Source organism: Neopelma chrysocephalum, unplaced genomic scaffold, assembly GCF_003984885.1.
Source record: "Neopelma chrysocephalum unplaced genomic scaffold, ASM398488v2 Primary Assembly neopelma1_44, whole genome shotgun sequence".
Taxonomy (NCBI): Eukaryota; Metazoa; Chordata; class Aves; order Passeriformes; family Pipridae; genus Neopelma; species Neopelma chrysocephalum.
The window spans coordinates 13,809,707-13,824,446 of record NW_020897703.1 but is presented as its reverse complement, the minus strand read 5'-3'; the positions used below and the strand labels follow the sequence as shown (position 1 = coordinate 13,824,446).

General features: G+C 38.6%; 1 long non-coding RNA gene across 2 annotated transcripts in view; it reads right to left on the bottom strand.

Annotated features, from left to right (window-relative positions):
* LOC113965323 overlaps positions 1–14,740 on the bottom strand; it is a 68,180-nt gene that overhangs the window by 17,556 nt on the left and 35,884 nt on the right. For both annotated transcript variants that reach the window (XR_003533514.1, XR_003533513.1), the window contains exon 3: positions 7,914–8,030. This is a non-coding gene — a long non-coding RNA (uncharacterized LOC113965323). The remainder of the gene's footprint in view (positions 1–7,913; positions 8,031–14,740) is intronic.

The following is a 14,740-nucleotide window of genomic DNA, read 5'->3' as shown; positions in this document are numbered from 1 at the left end:
CTATCACTACATTGCAATAGTGGAAAAATGAGATATAGTAATGGGTGAATGATGCCCAGCCACCAGTTACTATCCTACTCTCATGTCCTCTGCTGGAGTTAAAAGATTAACCCAACACTTGCGTCACTAGGGGGAAAAAAAAGAAAAAGATAAGTATTCTCATTAAATAAACAAGGGAGGAAAATGTTCAGCCCATTATCCTGGAAGCTACATACTACAGGAATTGCAGTCAATGCAGTTTTCAATTTCAGTGTTTTATATATAAAATTTTCATACATAAGATCAGTTTGTACGGCTGAAGTATTGTAATTTTGCATGTTTGCTTCTCTTGAAATCTTTAACCAGTTTTCCTTCTTGTTTCTGTAGGTTATACAGGTCTATGTGACAAAATAAACTTTGACAGAATTCAAAACTTGTTAAATTAACAGTTCTAGATAATATACATCTTCAGAGCAAAAAAGAAATATTATCATAACATTTATGTCTAACTCAAATGCTAACACCTTATACTACAGAAAGGCTGCACAAATACTAAAGTACTTTCAGTTTGGCAAGTGGGACCTGTTGTGGGTTTCCTTCACCCTGAAGCTCTGCTATTTACAGAAACACTCAGCCAGGATTGCTCTATCCCTAGTAAGGAAAGACCTTAAACTAGAGGGCTTGGCTGGAACAGTGCAGGTGTTGATCTGGAGATTATCTCAGCTTCCTCATTCTGTGGTCCTGTGTGATAATGTGGGAGGTGGCAACTACCGAATTATTGTTGGGGTTTGGACAATTTTTTCCTTTTTTTGATGTTCTAAATATAATGTTGACACAATGCTTATCAACAGATAAAGCAAGTAATAATATGAAGAATTACTGTCATCTGTGAGATTCTTGTGATGGGTAAATAACAGCTTCTAAAAGTTAAGCTCATCAATGAGACCTGGTATTGCAGAATAAGGACTGATAGCACTGACACCTTATCTACATCTATGCATGGAAAGGTAGAATAGATTGGGTCTGAAGAGACCTGGGCAAAGAAAGGCAATGAAAAGAACCAATCAGTGTGTGCTTCATTATGAAAAGAGGTACCTATTTAAAAAAACAAAACTCCTCAGCCCTTCCTCAGCAGGTTTTATCAAATTACCATAATGTTTTTGGATAAAGCTACAAACATCTGTCCTAATATCAATATAATAAGCACAGATTCTCATAAGACTTTTTGATTTAAGACATCTTGATTAATAAATAAAATAACAAAAGAATAAATGTCATGGGGACTACAACAGCTCCAAAGATAATTTTTAGCATGCTGTTGTAAGCAGAGCATAAAGGTACTGGAAAGGGAAGGAAGATTAAGGGGTAGAAGGGCTTTCCCCTCTTATCTCTCCTCCCTCCTGCTCTGAGCACTAGCAGCAGCAATATGACCACTGTTGGTCATATCAGGCTTTTGCAAATGCTTAGGACTTCTCAAATATCTTTCCTCCATTCACTTTGCAGTAGGGCAATCAAAAGACCTAGAGACCTATTCTACTGATGGTTGTACAGACAAGAAGTATTTAAGTACTTTTCAAGTAAAAAGTTACAATTAGGGCTGAAAAACAGCAGTAAAACTTTAATGAAGTTTGCTCTGTTTAGCTCGTAAAAGATGAGTTCAATCTATTAGAAAAATTATGGAAGGCACAGAAATTTTAGAACAAGGATATTCAGCCTACTGCTCCAATACAAAATAGGAAATTGTAGCTAGACTAAAAATAAAAGATAAGTTTTTAATGGCTACAGTGATTAATGAGCTGGTAACCAAAGGCTGTGGCTACCAGTGTTTCCAGTGATCATCCATTATTAGAAATTATCAAATCAGGAATGAATATTTTAGGAAAGGTGCACTCTGATGCAAGCAGGAATTAAACCATTCTAGTCTTTTCTTTCCTGGCATTGAGACTAGATGAGTACATTTGTTCCTAAAGCCTTAATGATGCCCAACATTTTAGGCAGCAGAAGCCACAGAGCTTCCTACAGAGGATCACGGGACATGGCTTCTCATCATTGGATGAGACATCTGGAATTTAATGAAAGTTCAGACATTGTCTGTCGTGTTGGGTGCAAGCCCAGTGATAGGACAGGACAGGACAGGCAAACAGTCTTGTTGAGTGACCCAGAACACCTCCAAATTCCCCTAACATAACATGCATGCCCTTGCTATGGGGCTGAGGGACTGGTTTTAATAATGTGATTGATACATATCGTACTGTGGAAGGCCGTGGCTTCCTCAGGAAACTGGGGAGAGGAGGAAATAAGCAAGATGCTCTGAGTCATCACCCGTCTGTCTTTGAGATGGGCACGAGGTGCAACCTGCATTGCTTTCACTAGTAGAGTGCTAATTGGGAACTCCTGCCTATATTTATGAGGGTGAGGATTCAGGACTCCTTTCTTAATGCCATCACCAATTTAATGCAGAAGACAGATAATTAGATGTCCTTTGAAGAGGCATCCTGAGGTTAGTCCTATAAAACTAATATCTGAAAAGTTTTCTGATCTATTATTTTATATCAGAATATTTATGATCAATGTGTAAGTGATATAGAATGATACTCTGTTCTAGCTTTTCAGTGAAGTTGCTGCTGGGTAATAGCTGATGCCCTTTCTGAAAGCCAAAGAACAACAGTGTCTCTATCCTGCATAAGGAGTTGGACTGAGATTTTGTAAGTGGAGTGTACTTGGCCCAGAAGGATGTTAAAGCAGTCTTGTTTATCTTCACTGCACGCATTTTTTAGTAAAGATTTGCTGTTGGGAGATGCAAAAGACTCAAATATAAGCAAGCATTTTATGAAATTATTAAAGGCAAATTGTCAATATCCAGTTTATAATTTCCCTTATACATCTTACTCACCTGAATAGCTTACGAGCTTTTCTGACTCAGTTTGGGTTTTTTCCCCAGTCTTCCTGTTTCCATCTTAATTCCCAAATTTCTGGTGCACTTCCTTGTAGTAGCCTCCAGGGAGACAAAAGTAGAACATGAAAGTGGGAGCATAAAATCCAAACTGTTTCATTGCCCACCATATGTAAAGTAAGACATAAGCAGCAGCTACTGATATAAAAGCTTTTAGAAGAAAGGTCAAGCTCTTTGGTAGTGACCAATGTGTTGTAGGACAGGAATAGAAGATTATGTAATGTAGTATGCGATATTTTTGTTGTATATTTGTCTTGTATGTTACTCAGAGGAGATAACAATAATAGATGTAGCATGAAGACACATTTCCTGGCATGAGCTTAGACACAGTAATGCTAGATAGTCCCAAATGGAAAAGAAAGGGATTTGTTGTGCTGAATGTCCTTGTGAGACTAATCACTCTAATATTTTTTTTATGTGTGAGCTCCAAAACTGTATGTTTTTATGGTATATGCAACTCGTTATTAATATAAATACACTGTACCTCAATAATATGTAACTAATGTAAAGAAGCATGCTATTCTTACAGAAAAGAGTACACCTGGAATTATGGATTTAAATAGAAGGAAGAGAATTGGGGAGTATATATTTTGATTCAGCTGTGTTTGAGAAGGGTTTGAAAAACTTTTGTTCCTGGAAACAATGAGATACAAACCTGTTTGCATAGTTGATCTCTGGCCAGAAAGGATTCCTGTCAAGTGAAATATTAACCCATAAGGAATGCAGTTTCTTAGGGCAATGAGCTATTGGCTTCAAACAAACCTTTAATGCAGAGCTAGAGTGACCATTTAAAAAACATGTATGCATCCAGTGGTCTAGATGGCTGCCAGAGCAGAACAGGATTACCCTATCTTTTAGCTATAGCTTACCTGTTTGTAATTGGCCTGGTTCTGTAGTGCTGAAAAGTAATTTCTAGCTGTATAGTGGCCAAATGTCAATTACTTTGGTTGTGTCATTGCTGCAGGCAGGTGTTCATATTATGCAAACTATCATAGCAGCTGGGAACTCTATTAGTAATTCTAATGTTTCAGGATAGAGAGAGAGTTCAAAGAATGTTTTCTTCCATTTCTGTTCTGTGGAGCAGAGTCTCTTCTGGGACTAATGATCTTCCTAAGCAAGGTCAAATTTACACTGGATTCATGACATAAGAGTCATGAAAAGGGCAACACGACAAGCTCTGAGCCTGCTGAGGGTGATAGGTATCAAGTCCCAAACCTAATTCCTTTGCAGCAGGATGTGCTAGTTCTGCTAGTGAGTGCCAAGTTCAAGCTGCACTCACTGAACCCGCCAGGTAGTTGCTGCTACAGGAAATGCTTTTTAGCTCCCGGGAGGTATTTGTGCTAAAATGCCAAAATACCAGTGGAACAACTCATTCCTCTTGTCAACTGAGAAAGGGCTAAGCCTCTAAAGCACAACCTAGACCATAATGTTCATGGTAAATTGTGTGTTTCCCTCTTTTTTTGTTTGGGAAGTATGACTTTCTGTCCATGGGCTCTGATGTGCTTTGCAGGTGTTCGTATGTACAGCTGGGGGAGGTCCAAATGTGCTGGACTCACAGCTGTGGAATAATTAAAAAAAACAACACAACTGTGTTCTCTGCAGAGTGAGTTTCTTCTTTTAAGCACCTTTCACTTCCCAGTGACTTGGTGGCACCATGGAGATACTAACAGTAGGACTGATTTGCTGCTTTTTATGCTGCTTTTTTTCAATCCACTCATGGGTTCTTGTAGATTTCTTATGATAAGAACTTTTTGACTAGGAAGTTGTGGGCAGGGAAGATAGAAGGACGTAAACATTACATGCCAAATCCTACTCACTTGTGACACTGAAATGGGAATTTATTCATGGAAGGCATATGACCTTACAAGAAAAATGAAAGGCTTTATTAATAGCAATATTAAAACTATCATTGCTAGGAAGCTGGGTTAATCCAGAAGAAAGGGGTGGCTCCCTTTGCTGTGCTTTTATTTTTTTATTTTTCACAGTGTCATTCCAACATTCATTTCACATTGGATGCGTTCACAGTCACAGCAGAAAGAGTAAGAAAATACTTCCTCTCGAGTTTCTTCTTGCACTAAATGTGTGACTGTAGCCTCAGAGGAGAACTGTTCTGGACAGTGTCCAGGAAGTGTCTCAGCTCTCATTAAACACAGATCATTAAACATATTGCATGAAGAGTCACTGTGGCTGTCACATATAGTTAAGCCATGCTGCTGCTGTTACCACTATGTAAAAGGTTACATTTTAGTACCGTTACAATTTTGCCCACAAAAAGATGGAGAAAATGAACCAAAGCAGCCACTTTGCTTTCCCTAGATCCTTCCTATCTCATACCTGTTAATATTGACCTGTGGAGGGATTGCACTCCTCAGCAAATAACTTGTCAGTGGCTTACAGGCAGAGTTGATTGAAAACTCTGGCTACATGCATTTGTGGGCCCACAGTTTGTGTTGCTTTCAATGACAAGGAAACAAAGACTTCTAAGGGACTAATTCTTTGAAACACTAAACATTTCTGGCAGGGCCCTTTGAGTAGAAAGTGGGGACCCGATACTCTTGCAGAACCTAAGTGAATGTAGTTTTAAAAAAAGATAAAAGAGAGAAAATACAGCCTTAAAGGGGATTTATAAATGCCTTCCCAACAGGAGGAACTACTGAGCTCTTACAACAGCATCTAGAGTCTTCATAAGGTCATCTTTCTGATGGAGTCATATGGAAAACAGCGCATCAGACTGCCCCCTCGTCAGTTAGTGATAAAATTGCTGCTAAGCCCATGGACAGGATGGGTCCTGATGTGATGGAGATCACTGCTACTATTTTTAGTCTGTATTTCAATAGCTTCAGAAGTCTTAAGCAGGTCTCATCTTGTCTCTCGTCCCTATCACAGAAATCTTTGCTGTACTATCAGTTACTACGTGTTTGAAGCTAGGATGCAGACTAGTTCCAGCCTTCTTCCAATGTGTTTTTGGTAATACACAGGCAGAGCATTTAGTCATCTGTGATACAAGTACACCTGGTGGTTAATGTTATTGCAGTACAACTAGCAGAAAAAGAATAAACTGTGTGAGACAGGGACTAAATGTTTGAATAGAAAATCTCCTTCCTTTAAAAAAACAAGCCCAAAACCAAAAAACAAAACCACAAATACCCCTTACTGATTCCATGTTCCACTTAGCTAGTTCTGCTTTTATGTAAAAAACCCCCAGAACAGAATAAAAACCCCACCCCAAAAGAAACAAACAACCCTCCCCCCAAAGCCACAGTTAAGGTGATAAGGTGACTGATAGATAAATTAACCAATTGGATTTCAGCTTGCTTAGATCTATGTGATAACCCAGATCTTGTAACTGGGAGCACTAACTATATGTAAAACAAAAAAAGAAAAAAAGAAAAGCTAAATTTTGAAGATAATCTGTCACCCCCAAATTTAAGGAAATGGCATCCTGTTGTTTTATCTTCATAATGACAGAAGATAAACAGATAATTTTATTTGTGATCCAAACAGAAACATATTCTGGCATCTGTTCTAGGCCAATAGTTGCTCTTGCTATGAACATGCTTACATTTTATTGCATTGGGCTATTTGCCACTTTATGTAAGCTACACCAGCTGCTCTTGCTCTTGCACGACAGATTACTGTATGCAGCATTCTGGTTTTCCCTAAAGCAGATAACGCTCTGTAAAATCCGGATAACTAAGTCTCTAGGAAGCGATTGTAAGTTATATTAAAGCTGTGATAACTGAGAACAGAAACAGCCTTGAAGAACTGTACTAAAAAGCTGCTATGTCAAGGGAAGATTGTGGTTGTGGGTAGCTGGTTTTGTTACCGTGCCTAATGTATGTTCTGCTTTCCGTAGAATTGGCACACAATTAAGAGAAATATTAATAATAAATGTAAACACTAAGAACATTTCTATTTTGATTTTTATGGCAATGAAATACATTGAAATCGGTTCAGATCTACTTGAAAATAAAGCCCCTGAATCCTCTTTTTTGCATTTCTGTGACAGGTTTCATGCTCTGTTTTCTTGGCAACCTTCTGCATGGAAAGCAGCATTATGCAAATAAAAACTGAAATGCGAATCACAGAGGAAAAATATAACACAATTTTTCTTGACATCTCGGTGATATAGGATGGATCATGTTATCACAAAACTAAATCAAGTTCTTTTTCTGAGTTGTAAACTCTGCCTCACCTACATTTTAAAACCAGTTTTCCTATGATTTGGATGCAACGTGGCCGCAAAATCATATTAATTCCAAATTTAGGAATGTCATGCTTAAGTGGTAGTTGAACTTTGCTGGTTTCGACTAGGTGTTGGTAATTAAAGCGCTTGTGAGTACAAGGTTGTGTAGGCACTGCTGCTGCAGGAAAAAGTCAAAGTATAATTGGTCTGAGGGTGTGGAGAGAAGCAGCAGGGGATGCTGGTAGGGACAGTAAAAGCTCAACAGGGTTACGGAAACCTGCCAAATCTCTATCCTCACTGCAGGGAGCTCCTCATGCTGCCAGGCAGTAAGGAAAACAGATGGCTGTTGCTTTTGAAGCCACTAACATTCATTTCTGTGCCTGTTGTGTATTTTTTCCTCCTTCCCCTCAAGTTTCCAACTCCTGCAGTAGCTCCTGTAGCAGCCAGCCATTGGCAGACATGTTGGAAGGCAGCCACGCAGGCGGGTGAGTTTCAGCTGAAGATGATGGTTGCTTTGTTTTGGTTTTCCTTTTCCCCAAGCTGCCTCCACAATTTGGCAAAGAGATGTCAGGATTAGAAATAGTGGGATTGGAGAATATGCCAGAGTCTATTAGAGAGAAAGAGGCAGAGCTATACTAAATGGGGAGATGGAGCAGTGCCAGCAGGAGTGTGGGTGTGGAGGTTTGGATGCAACTAGCACAGCGGGCCAAACATACCCTAACATGGACCCTTCACAGTTACGCGCTGAATAGTCCTCTATATTTGTGCTTATTTTCAGTGGGGTGTAAACGATACCTATAGATGGGGCCTTGTTTTTTCCTCAGAACCAGCAATCATGTGGATCCTGTGAAGTCTGTAGCATGCATCAGCTAGAAGTCGTTTCACCGAATGCTCTAAATCAAATCTCTGTGTCTAAAAGAGAACACGAGATGGAAAAAAAAATTATGTTTAAGTTTGTTTCCAATGTATTTCACTTACTCTGAAGGATTGTAAGACTGGTTTTTCCCTTAGCTTTCTGGAACTTTTAATGCATTTGTATGCTATTGTGAAGAGTAATAAAGTAGTGGTTTGAAGGAAGACAGAAATGTGTAGGATTTAATTGTATAATATCATGAAGAAGATATCAAAGAAAGAAGCAGGCTCGGGCTGAGTTAGCAAGTCAATGAAATATACGTATAGATTGACATGAGGAGTAATGATGGCACATGGCTGACTTGTCACCTACCTGAGAGGAAAAAATCTGCCCTTGTGAAAGTTTTCTGACTGTTGATCTCAACCAATGAGTGATTCATGCTTTTAACAGATGTTTCTGATTTAGGCCAATGAAAGCTTATGGGAGCTTTTTCTAGTCTCTGAGGGAAGAGCGCCAGCCCAATCAAACAAGCAAATTTGGAGCTTGGCATTTCAATTTATTAGCAAAGCTGGATCATTTCCTCTTGCGGAAGCTGTGTGCCATCATTATTCTATGACACCATAAAAATTTGATAATTAGTACCGACTTGTTATTTTTGCCATCTCGTGCACTTAATCATTTAGCCACTATTGTTATCTACCAAGTAAGACACTAAAGCCACTTATTCAAAAGGCCTGTCTGGCTTGTCCAAAATAGCTCACAATTCCCAAACCAGCAAAATATGTTGCATATAATTACTCATGTAGCTGCCCCAGCTACATGAGTAATTGTAGCAAACATTTCTAGACGCACAGCCACAAAACAAACTCAAGATGGCTCTGTGTTAGCCAGGATTTGCCTTTTTAAAATTATTGCTAATGTCATTAACATCATAAAGCAAAGTAATGGGACTCTCTGGCAGAGGCCAAACACACCAGAAAGGATCTCAGTCAGTAACATAATGTAACAATAAAACCAAATTCATGGGCTTGGTAATCAGAAACTATATCTTGATTTTTATCAGCTACATAGTTACTGCAAATTTTCATCAAATTTCATCTGCATGATGCTCAAGTCCAGTATTGCTTGGCTTTTAGATTGGCATGGCATAATGTATAATTTGTTTCATACCTACCTTGTATAATAGTTGAAAATCAGTGACATCTCTGGAAGACACAAAGTTTCATAATATAAAAAAATATATACAGTGAATCAGCCTTCTCTTTAGAATATTCAGAAGTGATTTGATGGCAAATGTTTACATGGAATTAGTGGGAGTCCCAAGGGACTGTTCATGTCTCCTCTTTGTGCTGTGTGACAGAGTTGCCAGTTCATGGGGTTGGAAAGCAGTTTGCTTCAGTTGCTTCCTCCACACTGCTGCTGCATCTCATCTCACTGCTGCTGCTGAATTTGTCAGAAACCACTTCCCAAAAAAACCAGGTGTCAAAATTTGACAATATTTTGTGTATTTCAGTGATGTCAGTCACTATACTCACACACTCTTTTGTGTGGATATTTGGAAGCCAAACTGAAACTAAGTGTAAGGTCTTTAAAGCAGATCAACAAATGAACCGAGGGAGATAATGAGGGGATTTTGGAGAACAGTTATTGCTACGATCAAGGAACTCCAATAGAGGCATCTAAATATTGGACAGAGGTGTATGTTTAATTTATATTCTTTTACATTTACCTATGATGGCATAGTTTATCATCATTCTTTCGTCTGGTCTTTGGTTTATGAGCCTCACATGGGAAAGATAAATTTAGCATAAAATAGCCATAGTGCATTAAATCACAAAAAGAAAAAAATCCAGTCAATAAGTTCTATGGAAACTGAACTTAGGACTCACTGCTGAGGATTTCAGAGCTATGGATGAGTATTTTTTATTACTGCTGTAGAACACAGTCCATCAAACTACCAGTAAGTATACACCAATAGACTAAAACACCTGTAGACACTGATAAATCTACTTAGACTTGAAATGATCATTTGATAAAAAAGATAACATTTCTAAAGAAAGACTGTAATATAGGTATAGATACTTAATTTATGGCTTCCATTTAGGGATGGTCTGTGATTAAAGCACTACATTATTTCTTTGCTTTTAGCCCCAAGTAACCTTGCGTCCCTTGCAGTATTTGAACCTGCAAGTTGCTGAAGCATCTGGTGCAGAGTGTAGAACACGAGTGAACATTTGAAAATGAGTGGCAAGGGTTTTCTTGGCTCATTAATATTAACATCATTGCCTTGTGGAATCTGAAATAAGATAAGTGTTGCTTTGTTACTTCCTACTCTCAATAGTCTTGGAATTTTATTTTTTTATGTGCTGTGGATACAGGTTTTATACCCCTGCAAAGAGAAATTACATTTTCTCCAAGACCTTAATTTACAATGTGGCACAGTGGTATGTGTGATAAGAGACACGGGACCTCTGGAAGTATACGTAGTTCCCTGTTGTGATGCTGCTGTTTATTTCATTTCTCTGAGCATGTATTTTTTGAAATGTACTTGAGGAAGATGCAAAACCTCATGTTAGTGGATTCAGGGGGTTGAAGGGAATTAATTATATCAGCCTGAAAATGTGGAGTAAATTATTTGATTCCATCCTAAAGAGGGGGCTGAGAGAGCTGTGTGTTTTCTCACAGGTTTGACTCTGGAATGGGAAATTTTTCTCACAGCTGGGGGATTTAATAATCTCCTGGCTGCAGGCTTTGAACTGAAAATACACCCTACTATCAGAGTGAGGTTCCTCAGGCCCTAATATGGGATTATGGTGATAATCGCATGGTTTAATAAAATGTTGTATTCGGGATTTGTGCAGTAGCTGTTCAGACCATGTCAGCATAAGCACTGGCCATGACAACAGGATGTGCAAACTCTCAGCTCTGCTTAGAGCAGAAGGCAGCAGGCCAGTAAAGAGGCAATGTTTCTAAACATTTTTATAAAAGATGACATGGTAAAGTTTCGTGCGTTTTTTACAGGCTGCACTGCATGGAACAGTGCTGCCCTTTGTGTAGACACTGAGATCTATTTCAGTTCTGGGGGAAGGAAAAGAGAAATCAAATGATTAATCAAGGCACTGTTCAAAGTCACAATGTGTGTGCAGGAGGAAAACCTGCCTGAAAATACTTCTAGAGGCAGGGAGTGAAACCCTGAAATGATGATTTCAGGGGAAGAAAAATCCTAAAGCATCCAGTACATCTTCCAAGGTTTCTTTCCCTTCATTTCCCGATCAGAGCTAGAAATGGAGGAGAGAAATGCATTACATGTAGTTTCCCCCTGTTGCTCATGTTGTGCTGTATAAGTACTCAGAAAACCCCCAAAGATTTTATTTGTTTCAGTCACAAAGAAAACTTTCAAACTGTGACATCTTCAGGGAGAAATGAGTGCATAAAATGCAATGGTACTGCTTTCATTGCCTGAGCCTCCTTCCTGCATTACAGCCTGCTTCTCATTTTGACCCAGCTACCCAGCAGTCCCTATTCATGGGGTCAACTGGAATGTTCTCAATATAACGCGCCAAAGTCCAAGAAGGCATCAAAAGTTGCCCAGTGAGCAAATGCCCCTGAAGTAATTTCATTGCTTGGGAATGATTCTTCTTACATGTTGGAAATGTCTTGCGGCTGTAACAGGAAGCTGACAGTGTCCTGCAAACATGTCCCTCTTAGGTTTTAGTGTATGTTTATCATTAAAAACAAGGTACTGAGATTCAAAGCAATACCAGCAAACGCTCCTTCCATGCCACTCTGAAAGGCTTGCTTGTGCGATATAATGAAGCCATTTAAAATTGATACTTTCTGAGAAAAATATAGAAAAGGGACTAAAGTCATTGTGCGCATACCGGACTCCCTAAGAATTTCATCTGGATAACTACTGGTAGCTGTTCTCTTGGGCTGAATTTCAATGAGTGACAGAAAGAAGGGTTCTTGTACCTTTTGATCAATGGAACCTTTAGTAATTCTGTGTAACAACACATATTTAAAGAATGGCTAGAAAATAACCACTAGTAGAATACAAGACACTGTAACTTTTTTTTTAATAGTATTCATTAAATAACTGCTTTCTGGTTACTTCTATACTACTGCATCTTATTTTTTGAGAGTATATGGAACAGTGATGGTGTAGGTTGTTTGCTGTGACTCTCCTGTAAATACCAAGAACATTAACATATAATCAATAATCCTGTGTAATTCTGATAATTTTGGTCAAAAATGTGCATAATCTCTCTCTCTCATTTGCTGGTTTGTTTTTTTTTTTTTTGGTGTTTGTTTGTTTGTTTTGTTTTGTTTTTGTTTTTTTTTTGGTGTGTGCAGTCCTTACATAATGTTAATGGTTGATTTTTGCCTGCCCTGGCTTCCTGAAGAATTGCTGTTCCTTGTATATAAGTATAACCATGTATGGTTTCCTTACTGGGATTATTAGAAAAATCTATTCTTGAGCAGTGATCAAGCTTGAAGTGAAGGGACTAATTTGATCACAACCTTTTAGCATCTGACTTAACCCTCTTTTTGGGACTGTTCATCCTCTCTGCCTACATCTTCAATTGGTAGCACAGCTGCTGCTGATCTATGCAGTGGACACTTAAAGTGCCCACAAATATCCTACACTCTGAGAAATTTTTTGTTTAAGAAAAAACAGATGAATTGCTGTAACAGAACATACTTTAGATTGAATTTGTCTATCTTGTTACCTAGAATTAAGTACTGTTTAAACTAGTACTGCAACGGATCTTAACAACTGCATGTGGCTGATGGGAGTTTCTGATCATACACAATCAGGATAAGCTTTCACTTCACTACAGCTTTGAAATTCTATATAATTATATGAATAAATCTTTAGGGTATATATAGATTTACAATTGCCTTAATTAATTTTTGAAACCATAGTGATGGGAAAATGTCATGTGATTCAATATTTGTTTTCCAATCAGCCAACTAACCAGGTGTCTATATATCTCTATGTATTTTCAGTGTGACACAACTGGGACCACAGGCTCAGCTTCCTTCCTTCCTGTTGGGATGTATACATATGGATACTCAGAAATACTATGAAGAAATTAAATAAGATTATTCAGCAATAAATCAGAATTTCTGGTTCTGGCCGGCTTTTAAGTTTGGATCTGCAAACAGTTGAAGATCAAAAGTTGAAACTTCTGTATTTTCTAATCTAATTTTATATCTCATTCTTCAGATTTCATGAGTATTTTAACGTTTTGCAGATATCAGGACATTTTCCTTTATTGAGCTTATCCAGGGGCATTCAGGAAACCTTACAAAGTGATGATCCCATCTATTTTCTGGGGTATTCTAGTCCTTATAGTATAAATCTCACATTTAAACTCCACAGTAAGACATACTGGCAACTTCTTTTTGAAGAAGATTCATGTTAAAAATGCCTCTGTGGCATCGACCTGCTTTTAATTTAGAATGTTTTCACTTTTTTGCAGTATTACTGGACAAGAGAACCTTGTGGACTTCTTGTCCTTGTAAGGATTTGCAAAAACACCCTGAAACAATGTTTAGTGAGACTATGCTTTGTACTAGCTGAAATTATGTTGGTGAGGGTCGGTAACATGAAATTAAATGATACACACTAAGATAGGCTTTGTTGTCTGGAAAAGTGGAAAGCAAAGAAAGAGGAGGAGGAATGTCTGGGTAAGGATGACTACTGTGTAGTAGCAAGCTGACTGTGATTTCAGAGAAAATACATCTAATTTTGTCTTAGGGAACTCCCTGAATTTGCACCTGGTGTTCTACAGAAATAGGTATGTCTTGAGTCCAAAATGCTGAAAATTTTAATGGAGTTCCAAGTTTTTCCATACCTTTTTTGTGAATGGTAGCTTTCCAGAAATCATTATAACAAGCATGGAAATGACAGGAATAGTGCTAGAAGTGAAGCTCCACATGAATTTTCTATTTCAGCAGGGTTCAGAGTTTCAAGAAAATCAAGCAACTGATAGATGGGTCACATCCCTGCTTGGCCTTAGGGCCAGCTGCCACTCTGCATACATGAATGCACAAGTCATCTCAATGCCTACAGTAGGAGGTAGCCCCATGGATTAGGGTAACATGACAGCTTGTTGGAAATTAGAGCAGAGAGAGGGGGCCTGCAGAAGTTTATAAGCAGAACAGGTGGCGGAAAGTAAGAGGTAATCACACATTTTAAATTAAAAAGAAAAAAGAATCTCTGGGGGCTGTATGGCCTCAAAATCTTCAGCTAGGTCTAGGAAGGCTCCTTTGAGACACAATGCATCAGTCACCTAGCAGCCATGTTTTGGCAGGCTGGTCTGCCTCCAAAAAGCCTATTCCCTTAGTCTTCTGTAGGGGATTTATATGCTTCACTGGATGTCCACCTGCTGCATGTGTATGTCAGTGCCAGCTCCTGAAGACCCATTGCAGGTGCAAGGGGGTTTTGGTGTTGTTTTTCGTCCTTGGGGTAGACTTTTGGGATACATGCTGCAATTTCTTGCCTGCATACAAGGTGTAATGAGGAACAGATAAGAAATGAGCTGAATAGTCTTGCTGCTTCTGATAATATGGAGTTAAAGGATGCAGATCCTTAACTGCATGATGCACTACTCTCAGATCGTTTCAATACTGACTGTTAAACTTTTGTTACCAGAAGGCCAACAGATTCATGCCCTATACTGTCAAAGTAGCAGTGATCCTGAGAGCACAGGGTAGTCTAGAAAGATTTCTATTTCTTATGAGGTAATAGTTTGTATAAGGA